Raw genomic sequence first — 16,835 nt, forward strand, 5'->3', positions numbered from 1 at the left:
TCCGGAAGTAAATATCCGTTTTTTATCCAGTTGTAGAGATTGAATTGTATTTGAATATTGCTTACCTGGATGTCTAACCTTCATAAACGTATTACAGAACATATTAACTAACGAAGCCTAAAAAATGTTTACTTTTTCATACGTTTTACTGTTCACTTAGTTCAAACGTAAGTTACTTAAAACCTTTCATTGTATAGGGCGGTGCCCATCTCAAATTTCACTGACAAATTTCTATCAATGCTGTCTCAGTCACTGACAGAAACGCTTATGCCAACCGACTAAAACTATTTTGTTTAGCTGTCCCACCAAATGCTGACATCGAACGTTCATGTGAAGAGGTTATATGAAAAGTCAAGTTACGTAGTTAAGGATGCTATCCCAGATATGCTTATAACCCTGGCGGATGTTTTTGTTCATAACGCCGTACACGATCGGGTTCAAGGCGCCGTTCAGAGCCACCAGGACAGAACCGACCATTATAGCTTCAGATGGCACTTTGTTGTACATCAATACCATCAACACCATAGGCAAACAGCACGCCGTGAAAACAGCGAAGAGTGTCATCATCATTTTGGTGATCTGCCTTTCGGCAGCATTGCTTTGAGAACTACTTCCTTGACTGGCATGTTGTTTATCTGTTCGTTTCTGATCAGAGGCTGGGGCAACTAGGATGAAAACTTTAGTTTTGTCTGGCTTAATTTGTTTTTCTATGTTTTGGTCCTCGTCACTTGATGAAGATCTGTCGTACCCCATCCAAACACCACCGTCGTCTGCGCTTCGCGACGAATGTGCAGTTTGGACGGTTGCAGTGGAAGTCGAAGGGACCGCATCGTTAAACGTCACATGCGCGCCGCCTTGCTTTCCACTTGCGAATTGCACTGCTAAGCGGTTTGAGTGGTGCCCGGCGTTGGCCCTGACCCGGTTCTTACTCTTCCTAACATGCATCTGGATAAGAGCGTAACAGACAATGGACGCTACGTATGGGGTGATCATGACGGAGATAGCTGGGATAATCTTTGCCCATAGATATGCAGATCCCCCCGCAGCACATCGTTTAAGCTTTGGGTCAACATTTATATCTTCAAGGACATTTACGGGCAAGTAGAGAGCGAAAGGGAGCAGCCATGTGAGCGAAAGCATAGCGATGAGGACACGCGAAGACTTCAGAAGTGTACTGTTGGTGCAGACGTGGAAGTACCGCTGAAGTGCGATACACGACATGTGGCTAACCGATACCCCGAGCATTACGGGAGCGGTGTACGATTCAAACCAACACAGTGCCTCTGGCGGTTCCCATTGGGGGTGCAGGTAGTGATAGACCCACAGGGCGGGGCCGCAGATGGCGAAGATGATGTCCGCACAGCTGAGGCTGACCAGAGGCACGTTGACCAGCTTCCGCAGGTTTGGGCGTGTTGAGATGGTGACGATGGTGAGGAGACAGCCGGGAATGGTCACCACGATGATCACTACAAGGGTGAAGATGTTTAAAAAGTATGCTTGAAAAAGATGACTACTAGGGTGTAGATGGTTCGACAATATATACTTACATACAAGGAACCAAGGGTTTAGATGTTTCAAAAATATGCTTAGATAGATGACTACAAGAGTGTACATGTTTCAAAATTATGCTTAGATTCATGGCACCAAGGGTTTAGATGTTTCAAAATATGATTAGATAGATGACTACAAGAGTGTAGATGTTTCAAAATTATGCTTAGTTACATGGCACCAAGGGTTTAGATGTTTCGAAATATGCTTCAGAAAATTGGACCGTTGTTTTGATTATTGCTGGCCAATTCACAAGTTTTTATAGGCAAATTAGGTCCAGCTTCAGTTCCGGACCTGGGCCTGACTTTTCTGTACTGGTGCCCCCCCAACTAACAAAAGATTTTTAGTTTTTGTTCTTTACCATCTTATTCTTATTGCCTTTGCCTTTGTATTCACTTTGGCGTTGTATTACATGAGTTATCTGTTTTGAGATCTTTTTTTTCAATGTACGGCATAATGAGCTCAATTTAAAGCTGCTAAAAAAAACGATATACAGTATGGTCGAATAGTTGAATTTTTTCCATTGCCAAAAACTGAGGAGCGCTCGGATGTCATTCATATAATCAAATCAACATAAACTAAGTAACCTGTTGCAAAGAAATTCGATGATGACTTTTTCCGAAGACCTGAAAGCAATGTCGCGCAGAGGCTACAGTACCCATTGGCAAATGATCAGGATTTCGCATCTGTGACATAAGAAAATCATATAGAAGTGAGCATCTAAGTTATGTATAATGCAAATCACTATCATCAGGGGATCGTGTTTAACAGTCTACAGTATCGGCGAAGGTATGAGGTTTTTGAAGTCTTCTTACTTCAATGACAAATTGTGAAAATATTTTTGGTAAAAAATAATGGTGATCAAAGTTATCGAACGGCTGGATGGATTTTGTTTCATATTTGATGTGTTGTTATGGTGTGCAAAAACTTAATATGTTTTCATGTTTGTTATCTAGTGCCTTTGCCAGCTACTGCAGAGGAAAAAACGATTTGACTATCTCGTGTTCTGGACAAAATACGGTCACGATTTCTGGAGTTCAAGATATGTCTTTTGCACGTAGGTTTGAGCCCTAAGAAGATTGTTCTGGAAGTGCGGGGGCCTTGCATATTTCATTGAGGTATAAGGTCGTCGAACTCTAGTTTTTAATATTTCTGAGGTGAGGTCATGTATTAGTAATGCTCCTAGATAGAGCAGACTGCACTACTTTGCTGAACTGTGATTGGTTAAGCCACCTAGGACACCTGGTCAGGGCACTATGCACCCGGCCAATAAAATCAAGGACAAGCTCATTCGAGCCCATAACACTGAGGAAGCCACACGGCGAAACATGTTTGTTGTGTGTCGGTTCGAATAAAGTTCCTAAACGGGGAACATTCGGCTCCAGCGTCTTTTCTGAAGATGTGGCGTAAGTGTGAACGTTTGGCTTGAGATTATCCTTCTCCACATTCTCTAGTTGTCAATATTTCTAATCTACGCATTTCAAAAAGCGAGAGTCGAATTGACCCACTCCGTGGCGAGTGAATTGACAACATTAACACTCCAGGTGTTGAAAAAGAGAAGAGAAACGGGTTGGAACCTGTACAAGTCCTACCTACCCCTAGTCTGCAAGGAGGCGGGGGGAGGGGGAAGATGATCTACGCAAGCCTGATCTAGTTCTCGTGTTTTCTCGCGAGATTGAGACTAGGCCATTCTCCGTGAGCAAAATGGACTAAGGTATGTACCTGTGAGTTACCTTTAAAAACAGTCATTATTTGAAGAAAATTTGGAGCAACCAGAAGAGAAACGAAAAGACAAACAGATGAACGCTTACCTGCTGTGACGATAGCTGCAACGTACATGCTGGTACTTATAACCATGGTGAAGACTGTTTCTCAAAGCATTCGGTGGGTCTTTCATGTTGACGATCACAGTTCCTGTATGGTTACAAAATACCGTTGATCATATGCATCGCACAAAAGGCACAATTTCCAGATTTCAAGAACCCGTTTTTGAACAGGACCTTCGTTTCTGTAACCACTACTCAAAAACCAAATATCAGGAATGTCCATCCACAGCTACTCTAGTTATATGCTGTTGACCTCTATATAGAGAAACAATATCATGGCTCTACTCAAAACATAACCTTGCCATTCTGGCGAAGGTAACAAGATACAATGACGACTAATTCCTAGGTTACACAGAGCCGATTTTGGCTCCCGACTCTCTCACGACTATGGTGATCTATGGTTAGGAGTGATTTGGGAGCTAAGTCGGCTTGCCTGCAATTGCTGACAGGAAGCAATTTTAGAAATCAATGCAATCATTCCGATCAGCCATATTACCTGCCGCTGCGAAGGATCATCACAATAATGACAGTGGGTGGACAAAACCTACGGGACGGCCACGTGAAAGATGTATTAACAACATAAGGTAAGACCTCCTCAGCCTATACAGAACCTTATGTGTGACTCAAACCAAATTTCACCTTCGCGAGGCGGGGAACAACAGGATATAAACCGGATAGTTAGAATGTACGAGTTCTCTAGCTCTATAAGGCCATAGCAAGTAAGTTTTATGGATGTCATCTTATGCGTAGTGCAAAAATAATGAGATAGCGTGAAAAAAAAAACAAGATGAGTAAAGAAAACAAGATGGCTAAATTTTCAAAATAGGAACGCCAAACGTCAAAACGTGACATCACAACTAACAAGGCACTCATTCCTGCATTAAAGAAGTGAACTAGTGTAGTAAAAGTGATACTACAGCTAGTGTGGTACACTTGTATCACTTGCCAAGCTGGCAACTACATTCATGGCTTCCGTATTGGTGCCACTTTAGCTATCCAACAGGTTTCACTTCTGCGAGTAGAGTCAAAACTACCTCCCTAGTGTCACTTCTACAAGTATGACTATTAGGCTACAACACACATGTTTACCTATTTTGGTCTATCTGGCCATCCCCGAAGAGGAAATTCCTTGTCTCTGAAATCAGGTGAAAATCTATGAGCGCGCTGATGTCATCCATAAAATTTACTTGCAGTGGCCTAACAGTTTATGAAGGAAAGGAAAACCAGTCGGTAGAATAGTAGCTCTCCACGAGAGTGAACCAACGATCTCTTTAGGGGAGGGAGTTGTTTTCCGGAGCTGCACAGAAAGTGCCCAGTGCCTACCCTTAGCCTGTTTCTTTTAGATAATTTTTTTCCCTGGGCAAATTTCGATCACAAAGGTCTATATTTCTGCAAGAGTGACTGAAGCATGTATATTTTTAAAATCTTGCCAAAAATTGTGACCTTTGGCATGCTTTGACCTATGAGTGACCTTCATATTCGAGACTGGCGCATGGACTGATCCATTAGGGGAGGGGGTGCAATCCTGACATCATGACAATCATCTGGCTGTAGCTCGTTAAAATGCCGGAGTTGAACTCGGGCTTTTTGAACCAAAACAAACCTAACAAATCCAGCTTTGCAGTGGGGTAAAGACTTGAGGTTTGAAATGTAGGTAAATGTGTTTTTAAGTGATTGTTTGACATGGCTTAACCATGTAGGGAATGGGCAATTCGATTTAGCAGCCCCTCCCCTTTGGACTCGTCGCCAAACCACGGATGTTGCTAAGTACCTTACCCCATACAAACTTGATTATCATATATCAAAGAGAGAGCTAACAACCGCCTGCCGGTACAGTAACAGCCTGATCGTTTTCAGAAATACGTGGCGGACGTGGCCTCCCAAATAAACGTACGGACAAATTGCACGTACGGCGGGTTGTGCCATTAGCTTATGTCAGTATTGTGATCTACATAGAATAGAAGATGAGTAACATTTTGTAGTAGAATGTAGTTTATACAACAACGAGAGAGCTGACCTTTATTGACTGATTGAACCCGTGTTTCCCTACTTTCTACACCTAAGTAATACAAAAAAATTATTTCTAATAGATTCAGATAAACCTTTAATTTAAAAGAATAACTGTTCCTAAATCTTCAGTATAACAAAGAAGCAAGAAGAAGTCGACTTCACTTAGTAGAACAGGATTTTTGTGTCGGTAGATATTGTGTATTTTTCATGTATCTGCCAATTGTTGTTTTGTTGCGATCTGTACTATCTGTACGATACCCAGTGGGTATGTATATGTACAATAAAGGTCTCCATTCATTTATTCATTCATTTATTCATTCATTCATTCATTCATTCAGCATAGAATCTGCCAATTTTGTGATCTACAACAGGTAGAAGATGAACAGCATTTTATCTTACATTGTAAATTGTATCACAAGGAACGAATTGCGCTTGATGAACATATCAGAAAAGGTTTCCCATATTTTAAACATTTTAATGCATAGGATAAATTGCTATTTTCGATGCGCCTAGATAAATCTTGTATATCACACATTATCTGTTCCTATATCTACACTTGTACAAAGAAGCGAGAAGATGTCGACCATCCCGTTAGCCACGTACCTTCAAGTAGTTAAATTGTATCTTGTTGTCTCTGCACATGTCTGTTATGCCTGTTATCAGTGACCTGTACATGTACCTAGCCAATCGAGGCATGAATGTACAATAAAGGTTTTCATTCATTCATTCATTCATTCATTCATTCATTCATTCATTCATTCATTCATTCATTCATTCATTCATTCATTCATTCATTCATTCATGATACAGAAGCTAAATTAAAAGCTGAACTCCATTCAAATATCATATTTGTAGACTTCTTTCGCATTAAATGAACGCTTTATCACGAAGGTGTATCATAACATTTAACATTATACAATCATTTCAAGAACAAAAAAATTAACGGTTACAATACGTTGAGAAACAACACATGTTGCTAAAAAATGCCTTGATTTGTTACGCCTAAGAAAAGAAAGCGACTAATCTTTTCTTGATTCACATCACGCCAAATCTGATTTCTTGCTCTTTGTCCCCTTTCACATCGTTGCTACTTAGGCCACACCAATTTAATTTCTTGGTTCGCGGATTCGCTCGCTCCTTTTTTTTGGAAAATAAAATAAAAATAAAAATTACCACTCAGCAAATTTTCTCCATTAATGAAACCATTCACCAACTTTCTGGTGTAGCAAATTGGCCTTTATATTATAAGCTCCTTAAAATGTGGGCACAGGTGCTGTTACTGTACAATAATAGTGTTTTTTTTACTTTTTTCAAGCTGAAAACTTTTTTCTTTGTGTTTTGGATTAGCCTATACCTTTACCCCAACCATTTTACAATTTTTATTTTTATTTCGCCCTCTCGCTCCATATTTTTTATGAAAAAATCCGTGAACCAAGAAATTAAATTGATGTGGCCTTAGAGACGTGTAAAAACAACCGTCGTTACAAGGTTTTCCCGAACATTTAGATGAACCACCACCTAAATTTGCTACTTAAAAAACAGCTCCCTGTCCACGAGAGATTGTGTTCATTTTTCGCAATGAATGCAGTGGAAAATTAAACATCATTTTAACAGTCAGTCTACCCACTATGAAACCGAAAGAAGCACATCATTTCAACCAGTTGCCACAATCTCACCAAGCTTTTACCACCTAAGAGATCATAAAAATACTATATTTCTACTAAAAGCACAAAATCCCACCATCATACAGACCGTGGGACAGTTCATTAACCACCACCTTCAAAGAAGAAGTCAAACCCGACAATAGTATTCATTGTATCATATAGTTGATTAGACACTAGTTTTATGTATCATCTACGTCTCTTAGTCCTTGATTTTACAAATAAACACAATATATTTCATATAAAATCTGATTATAAAATCTACCTTGCGGGAGCTTTGCTGACACCAGTGCATCTTGTTCGGCTACGGTAGACGAAGTTTGGCGGGAGCCGTCGAGAAATACCACCCAACCTCAACAACAAGTCACAACGTCTAGTGCCTTTTACTAAGGCCAAAGCAAGTAAATTTTATGGAGTGCAAAAATAATGAGACAGCGCGAAACCAAAACAAGATGGCTAAATTTTCAAAATAGACACCATAAACGTCGTAACATGATTTGAAGCGACAATTCGTGGCATCACAAATAACAAGGCATTTATACCTGTATCAAAGAAGTGAACAAGAGTAATAAAAGTGATACTGGTGGGGTACACTGGTGTCACTTGCCAATTTTGTTACTACACTCATGGCTTCCATATTGTCGTCACTTTTACGACTATCCAACAAGTTTCACTTCTGCAACTATAGTCATGGCTACCTCCCTAGTGTCACTTCTACAAGTATGATTATAAGGCATTATAAGTGTATCTGACCATCCCCGAAGAGGAACAAATTCTTTTTTTTCTGAAATCAGGCGAATATTAATGAGCGCGCTGATGTCACCCATAAAATTGACTTACTGTGGCCTAAAAGCTTATAAATATTCTCCGAGCTGTGTGATAAATTGAGCATGCGCACTGGTGAAATTAATAAGCCTTGCATGCTTTTACATAATGCCAGGGATTTTTCCAACATATGTTATGACAACGTTTGACGTCAAAGAAATTAATGTTGAGTAGAACAGTTTCTACATCGGTTGATAAACACAATCTTACAAAGTTTTAGATGTCTATGCAAATTCCATCCATCAACCGAATTTCAATTCTACCACAGCCCTTTCAATGGCAAAGAGCCTTCTATCCAAGAATCTTACCAATCACGTCAACAAAGGTACCTGTACAATTTGCAGGTGCGGATTAGACCATTGTCCGGAGCTAGTAGCAACCTACGTCGACTATGTAGATAGAACTCATACTTAAGAATCCTTTTTTTTAATTTTCAAACACAGACAATGGTGGCACTGCACTCATGTAACTAACTTATCTAATAGTATCACATACAAAGAGCAATAAATTTCTTTAACTTGATAATAGTGATGCGTTGCCGTTGTTTCCAATCTAGAAGAAAAACTTATTGGCGGTTGTTCAGACGACAAAATCGTTACGGTGTAACAAATATCCAGAATCACGTACTCGTTTCTTTGTGTTGTCAATCTATACATTTACCAATACGCCGCAAAAATTCATATTACCTTGAAGGCTTCATTCAGTTTTGTGTGACTCAGAACATGCGTTAATCAATTACAGGCAGGAACTCGAATCTTTCAGCATTTACAGCGCTCTTTTCACTCAGCCAAGGACATGGAATGCACTGTCGTGATGGAGGTAGGAACTCTCCATTTTACCACTTCAATGTCAAGGGTAGACTATGTCCGTTGATTTCTTTTCTGTATTCGGAAAATTCTAGATCTACAGACAAACATGACATTTAACTCATCTGAAGCATGGCGGGGAAGAAGACCCTGTCACTTGGGTTTGGTACTTGTATCGTTTACGGTTAAAAGCAATTTTGTTTAGACTTCTACGCTGGGCTCTTGTTGCTTCGATGAAGATGGGGGTATTGTTCCTATACTGTTTCCACTCTGGAGGTTATGTGGAGTATAACTCAAGAACCGCTGAAAAGTTTGCAATGGTTTTCGGGTTGTTTTGTGGTTGTTTGTGTGTGCGGCGAATATCACTCAATAAAGAAATAATGGATTGTCATGATGTTTGGCATGTAGGTAGGCTAGACAAAGATGTACGAAGTAAAATATGACTTTTGTGCAGTAGGAAAAAATTTGATTGAATATTCCATCATAGTAGTTGTTTTGATGTATTTCCTGTCCTGGGCATGATATAGTGTTCACATGTGGGTGGAAGGTAGCTTGTGACATCAGGACAAGGTTTGACAACATTGAGTCCCCTAACATTGGATTTTAGAACTGCAGGGGCATTTCTGTCGATACATTCCAATGAGGATAACTGAAGAAAGGAACAACAGATTGCCGTCATTTTGGGCATGTTGGTAGCTTAGGCAAAGATGTACACAATGATATACCTTTATGCTAATAAGTATTTTTGGCATAATTATTGAGGATATTGTGTGATTCCATTGTAACCCCCTTGGTAACAAATGGTTTAGTCTAAACTTAATGAGACGGGATGTATACAGGGTGAATGACCGGTAACGTTATAGGCGGCCTTCCTGAGAGATTACTATAGTTCATTAGAATGGTCTCAAGTTTGTACGTATTATAAATTCTAGCAATCAATTTGACAGCTTAATCCATTCAGACATTTAGCACCTTCTTCAGAGGAAATATAAGGAGTTTGCATTTACATCAGGACGCAGATAGTGTTACTGTTATGCGTAATGTGGTCTGTCGGGTTTGTCTTACGTTTTTCAACAGACATACTGCAATGTTCAACCAAAACAAACAAAAAATTACATGTAGGTTCAAGATTCACTTTTACTTCTTAGCAGTAAAAGTACTGCTCATACTTTCTTACACAATAAGTGATCGAATACGAACAGAATCATTGAATTCTTGGGCGTTTATTTTTGTGATAGAAGGTCCATCATGGACCCACTGAATGAAACACGATACAATCTACGTATGTCTTCTTTGCCGTGCTGAAAACTACTTTGAGACCCCAGGACCAATGTTGGTAGCGTACTACATGTCAAAGAATACTCTCCAAGCAGAGTTCGGTGAGCAAAATCGTGATCATTTCCTTATATGCCGTATTTTTCGACCTCCCCGCCAACCTCTGCTGGATAACGGAGGCTCATATACTATTAACAGCGAATCGCTATCCTATCAAACTCCACTCCAATGTATAGCGACCATGAAGGCCAAAATCCCAATTTCCTGGTTGACATAGTCCGGCGATTTCCCGTTACTTGTCAACTTCGTTCAGCTCATTTTGAATGTCTAACGGACGACAGTAGCAGAGGAAAGCGCTTTTTAAAGATATCTGGGGTTTTGAAGTCCGCAAAGACCAGCTAATGGTTGGGGAGGCTGGTCGAAAAATACCGTGGCATATACGGAAAAAGTCACGATTTTCCCCACTAACCTCTGCTCGGAGAGTATCAAAAAGCGCTTTTTTTGTTATTGGGTGGGCCGACACTCTCTCTTGGCAGCCAGGGGCTGAATTGCGAGGAGCTTACAATAGGCGGGGCTAAGTCGCAAGGGTCTGGAGCGAGCTGCCTTTCGGCGCCACTCAGGTGACCTCAATACGACAGTAATTGCCCCAGGTGCGGCCAAGGGACTGTAGGACTGAACCACTCACACCGCACCATCGCACGTGTGGCGGGTTTTTTTAATGTGCCTGGGGTATGGCTCTCCCCAGACACGGGGCCTCCGCATTTTAGGTCCTGTCCGAGGGACGGCCCTAGCCGAAGCTTAGTACTCATTTTTGGATGGAATGTAATGGTAGAAAATTTTGAATGTGAGTCAGTCGATATACATTTAAACCACTGCACAGAGACTTTTACATAGAGTAATTAGCTTTGACTGGTTTACGTCAATCTATTGTGTGATACAATACCGATACTATTTGTAACAATTTAAATTGGAAGTTCGAAAAGGGTACTTTCAAAGTGGTTTGGACAAAACTAGGATGGCTTTATATTGGGATTGTAGAGAATATAAATACTTTTTACTTTTAACATCGACTATCATAATTCCACCAGGTGCCATAATACCGCCACGTGAAAATAACGTTAGTATAGAGGTCTTCCCAAGATTGTCTTGAATACCGAATGTTGAATATCGTAAATGTAATACAATTGAGATATTTAGGTGTTAAAGACAATCTTGAGAAGGCCTATATAACAACGTCTTTTGAGGTGGCGGTATAATGGCACCTGGTGGAATTGTGCGAATGTATGTTACGTCTTTGTTTTGTCATGAAGTCCAGGAAGATTAGTGGCGTGCCCTAGGGCACTTCACTAATGGATTTTCAAATAAAGTCTTAAGTCTCAAAGTTTCTTGACAACAAACAAAACAGACTCTAAAGAAAAGAATACAATGTCATGTAAAATACTTCTGGTACATTTAAGCTAATCTGCATTCAGACATAAGGTCCCATTGATGAGTTTCTTCTTCCCATAGACTTCTATGTTATAATTCGTGGTTTACATGGGTGCGTTCATAATGAAGCTACGTAAGATTTTAGCAGATTTTTCATTCTATGTTGAGCACATTTACCCTATATCATGGGAAAAAATTGCCAACGTCAACTATACATAGGTTCTTTTTTATAGCAATTACAAACTACGATTAGTCAATCCCCCCCCAAAAAGCACTTTTTCGCTAATAGGCTACAACCGCACCACTCACTGACTGTGTACCTCCGACCTAGAGCGCGGCTGCAAAACTTTACCTGCTGATTTCTTCAGTTACAAACAATCTAACCTTTGAGATCAGTTCCGCTGGCTAAAAGGGAATTCCTCACCGCTAAAAACACGCGTCCATGCAGCCGTTTATTTTTTGGCTAGGATCTATTTTAGTAATACATCAATGAGACCATAAGAGCGGCGGAGGTCAGAGACAAGTGGAGGAGAATAGTGGATGGAGCCATGGTGCCCCAACGGCCCATACAGAGGTCAAGGGGTAGGTGAGGTGAGGTGAAGCATTCAGACGACAAACACCACTCTAAAGTACTGTAGTAACTTTATACTGTATGTGATCAGACTACAAGTCGTTCAGCAAATGCAATGCAGTACCTTGTAGCCAATTAACTGGGTGTGGGGTAATTTTTTGTCTTCTCTAAAAATGCAAAACAACAGATGCAACAATATAACTAGAAAGGCCGGTATTTACTTATGAGCAAATTCAGCAATTTTCACTCCACCCTTATCCTTATGCAAAAATGGATTGTTCCAAAATTGAATTTGAAAAAAAAATCCAATGCGGGGATGGACACTTCATAACGTATACATTTTGAGTCTTGACCCGAAACTACGGTTTTTTTGTTTGTTTGTTTAAACCTTTATTTTATTAATGAGAAGTATGTTACAAACGTTCATTTACAGTTTATCGAAACTTACGTCTTATGATACACGGAGATGTATCGCAAACGTCATCATATATTCAGTCCATATGGTTACTACAAAGAGAATCAAAATGGCGAATATGACGCCATCTCCATTTTAAAGATTTCAGAAAAAAATCTGAATGCTAGTTTAACGGCAAATATCGTTCTATATCAAGAGGTATCAACTAAAATTGGCTGACTAACAGGGCTCGTTTCGAGTTCAACATAACGGTATATCGATGAATATCACGGCCAAATGCCAGTATCATAGCGACCTACGGAATGGGCGTTCATTTCATGATACAGTGGAAGCCAGTTAATTGCACAACGGATTAACGCACACTTCTGTTAACTGCATGGAATCCCAAACCGGTGCGGTCCAGCTAGATAACTTCGCATTATTGCACCAGCCGGATAATTGCACCAAATTCACTGGCAAAGAGCCGGCCGTGCAATTAAGCGGCGAATTGCACGACCAAATGCCATTCTTAGTGACGGAACGGGCATTGCATGGGTTCATCAGTATGTCGATGAATCCCACAGTTGTGAAGTTCATCACAATATTGATGAATCCCACGGCTGTGGAGTTCTTCATTTATAGTGATGAATATCACAGCTGTGGACTTCATCAATCCATGGTCTTCGGATATACCTGAAAATCTGGCATATTTTGAGCGATTTCATTTAGTTTAAACTTGGCCATGGGTTTCTACAGAAGTACATGAATGTACTCCGTACATAAACCTATAATTGCATTACATGAGCTTCATGCAAAAACAGATTTCTCTTATCAACATAACCAAACCAACTGTTCACTTGTCTAGCACATACGAGTAAAGGTGTGAAAAAAAGCCCGCCAAACTAACCCACTGTTCCATTATGGCCAAATCAGTATACAGATAACATGTATGCCTACTCTCCAAGCGTGGGTTGATGAATTGGGAAGACTGTTATATTCTTATCATAATTACCTTCGCCAGAATGGCTAAGGTTATGTTATGCATATGGGCTTGTGCGTCTGTCTGTCTGTGTGTTTACAGCATAAGTCGAGAACCCTTGGATGGATCCTAATGATATTTGGTAGGTGGGTAGGGGTCACAAAAACGATGGCCAAGGTCGATAATGGACCCCCTAGCCGCTTGCTAAGGTACTGCAGCGAGACATTTTTGATATTACGTTTTCTGGACATGCTGTGGTCGTGATTTTTTAGTTGCAGATAGCAGGGAGTAAGTGCTGTGACTTTGTGCCTTTTTTTGAAACTGCAGGAGCCGGTTTCCATCAAACTTTGGACGAGAATAACTCTAGAACATGTTGAGAGATCGTCATGATTTGCCATATAGCCTAAGTGATGACTAGCCTAATAGAATACTAATTATGCAAATCAACAGCTTATTTGCATGATTAATGAGGCAAGTTTATAAATCCACTGCATTCCATTATAGGACTTTCAGGCTTGTCACATATGTAGCTGAGAAAGAGAGAAATGTCGATAGATATCAATTATACAACGTCACAACCAGTGGACTAGCCCCATGCTGTAGTGCCGTGTGGCCCAAGGGCTACAGAAATGGTGATGGGCGCTACCCATAAGCATCTGTTACAGATGTACGGGCAACTTTAACCAACTTGACTTACATGTATGAAGACTAGAAGGAAATACAAAATGACTGCAGTTCTATCATTCTCCCTTTTTATTTGTGTTTCTATTTTATCAGTGTACAAAGAAGTACAATTCGTCGCTTTACTTCTGCATGCAATCCTTGAAACATGTGACAGACTTATTATCAAACATTCAGTATATGGTGGCTGAGAATATACACCTATTCATAAGATGAAAAAAAATATTGATAAAAGATACTGCTGATAATCACTATTAAAGTTCAAAAGCTTAGAGCAACACGAACACGCACACGCCCTACTTGTACTGACAGGTATTAAAACTCTCAATTAACCAGCGTAGTGTTAGATGTATTGGATTTTTTACGTGCAGAGAAATGACGCCTAAAGCTCCCACATATATGTACAGGGCCTTACGTTACCATTTGAAATGACATAAAGTAAAGTTATAAAAGTTATAAAGTAAAATTATACATGGATATAGGGGAATTTGTTTCTTATTTTACACAACCAGCAGGTACATACATTGCTTACGTTTTGATGCCTCTTAGTCACGTTTGGTCATTGTTTTCTCACCGCAAAAGCGCCACCTACATCGGCTATATATAGCGGTGAGAAGCAGAACTCCAGTAAGAAGCTCTGGCGAAGGTGTCTGAGAGACATCGAAACGTAAGCAATGTAAGTACCTGCTGGTTGTGTAAAAACAATTTTCCTATATCCTATATTCTACCAACCTGATGAAACTATTTTCAGAAGTATGTCATTACTGTAAATGCATTTAAGTTCGCGGGGATTTAATTTCGCGGTACCGGGAAAAGGGGCTTTTCGCGGTAACACCAGAGACTGCAGTCTAATACCATGATAGAAAAATGGTAGCGATGGTTTTAAGTTCGCGGTGAAGAGGTCACCGCGAAAACCGCGAACATTAATCTACCGCGAACATTTCTGTATTCACAGTATACATCTGTTCAGTACGATGTGAAGACAGTGACAGTGTCCTCATTTTGATACGTGACTACCAACTGTCCGTTTGGTCCCACGGCAACGCGCTCGACCATTATCCATCCAACGTCAACGTGACGAACGAACTGTCCGCGGCGTGTAAACACGGAGACCCGCCTGTTTCTTCTGTCCGCTACGATAACGCGCCCAGAACTGTCCGTACAGATGCCTCTCAGTCCCCCACCATGGCTTCCATTGCTCCCAAAAGTGAAGAGAACCGCCCCGGTCTGGTTATAGGCGTGTATCTTGTTGTCAACAGGCATGAGGACGCTTCCATCTATGTTGACAGCGACGAAGCTTGCTTTTCCATATAGCCCTTCTCCGAACTTCCATACGAACGAGCCGTCGGGGCGATAGATATGGATTTCCAACTGGCGGTCTCTCCTCCTCAAAACGATGTTGTTGTTACGAGGGTCCACCGCGATTCCACCAAACCGAGCACCGCAATGCAGTTCCAACATGGACAGTCCCTGTCCGTCCCTGCTATACTGCACTACTCGAAAACAAAGCATCGAGAAACGCCCCAAGACCCACAGATTGTCCTTTCGGTCAACTGATACATCTTGCGGCATCATCTCTCTGTCAGGATGACCAGGCAGAAGAGTTGAGAAGTGGTGAATGTACGCGCCCTGCACGTTGTGGATATGGACCTTGTTGTTGTAGGAATCGGCCACGAATATTTCGTTTCCGGACGACACGGCGATTCCACGCAATATTTTCTGCCCTGAGCCACCAACAGCAAACGTGATGGGCTGACGGCTGGCGTATTTTCCTGGCTTCTCTGCAGTAATAACAATAAATAACAAACTTTCAATGTCGTATATAGATCATTTATATTTACCTAAAGATACCTCTGTGAACCACTTGAAACTCTGGAAAGAAAATATAACGTTACACTCAAATCGTCAGTGAAAACACTTAGAGCGGGCTGATTTGTAATATATTTAGCCTTAATTTTCATGATTCTCATGCACATTCAATGATAAATGTAATTTCTGATCCATTTAGAATCTGTATAGCTAAAGGCACAACCCGCCGTATGTGCAAAAACGTGCTGTCTACGTACCAAAATGTGGGCAATCTTTCGGGATCCGTAAGTGGTAAATACCACCTCGAGCTCTGTACGAACTCATAGGGAATCCGACGGATTTTGGAGCACACAGACACGGGATAGAACTTTTAATACGTGCAGGCAAAATTGTGTGTGCCATCGGGCTGCGGACTCGCCCCCCCCCCCCCCCCCCCCCGTACGTGCCAGTACGGACGACGCGCCTGCCCTGTATAGCCTGAACGTTTTCAGAAATACGTGGCGGACATGGCCTCCAAAAAACGTACGGACAAATTACGGCGGGTTGTGCCTTTAGCTTACGGTATGTAAATAAAGTATGTAAAGTGCGATATCTTTACCATTGCCGTTGGTTGTGCTGGACAGTACCTCGTGTTTAGCTGTAACTGCTGTAGGCTCCAATGCCGACGTAGTGTTCGTGGTTCTGCCTGTGGCAAACCCCTTTACTGATGCCTGAAGAAATAGAAACACTTTCAGTTCAAAATCAAAATACTTTGGCTGATTATTGAAACGTAGTTCGTACTCTATCTGGAGAAGGCCAGACAAACATTAGGCTGGGTGACATCCTCCGTAGTACTAGTAACCGTTTTCTCAACCCTTTTGTTTGCTTTAGGGGATGACACCCATGCTACGCAAATATATTCCCGTACAATATTTGGATTTCTTGTACAGCGAACAGAAAAGATAGTGACACTCATGTTTGGCTCCACCTGATTGTAATCATCCTGTATTATTTATTTAGTAGAGATTCAATATTTATTCTGT

The sequence above is a fragment of the Branchiostoma floridae genome, chromosome 6 (genome assembly GCF_000003815.2).
Source record: "Branchiostoma floridae strain S238N-H82 chromosome 6, Bfl_VNyyK, whole genome shotgun sequence".
In the NCBI taxonomy this organism is placed as follows: Eukaryota; Metazoa; Chordata; class Leptocardii; order Amphioxiformes; family Branchiostomatidae; genus Branchiostoma; species Branchiostoma floridae.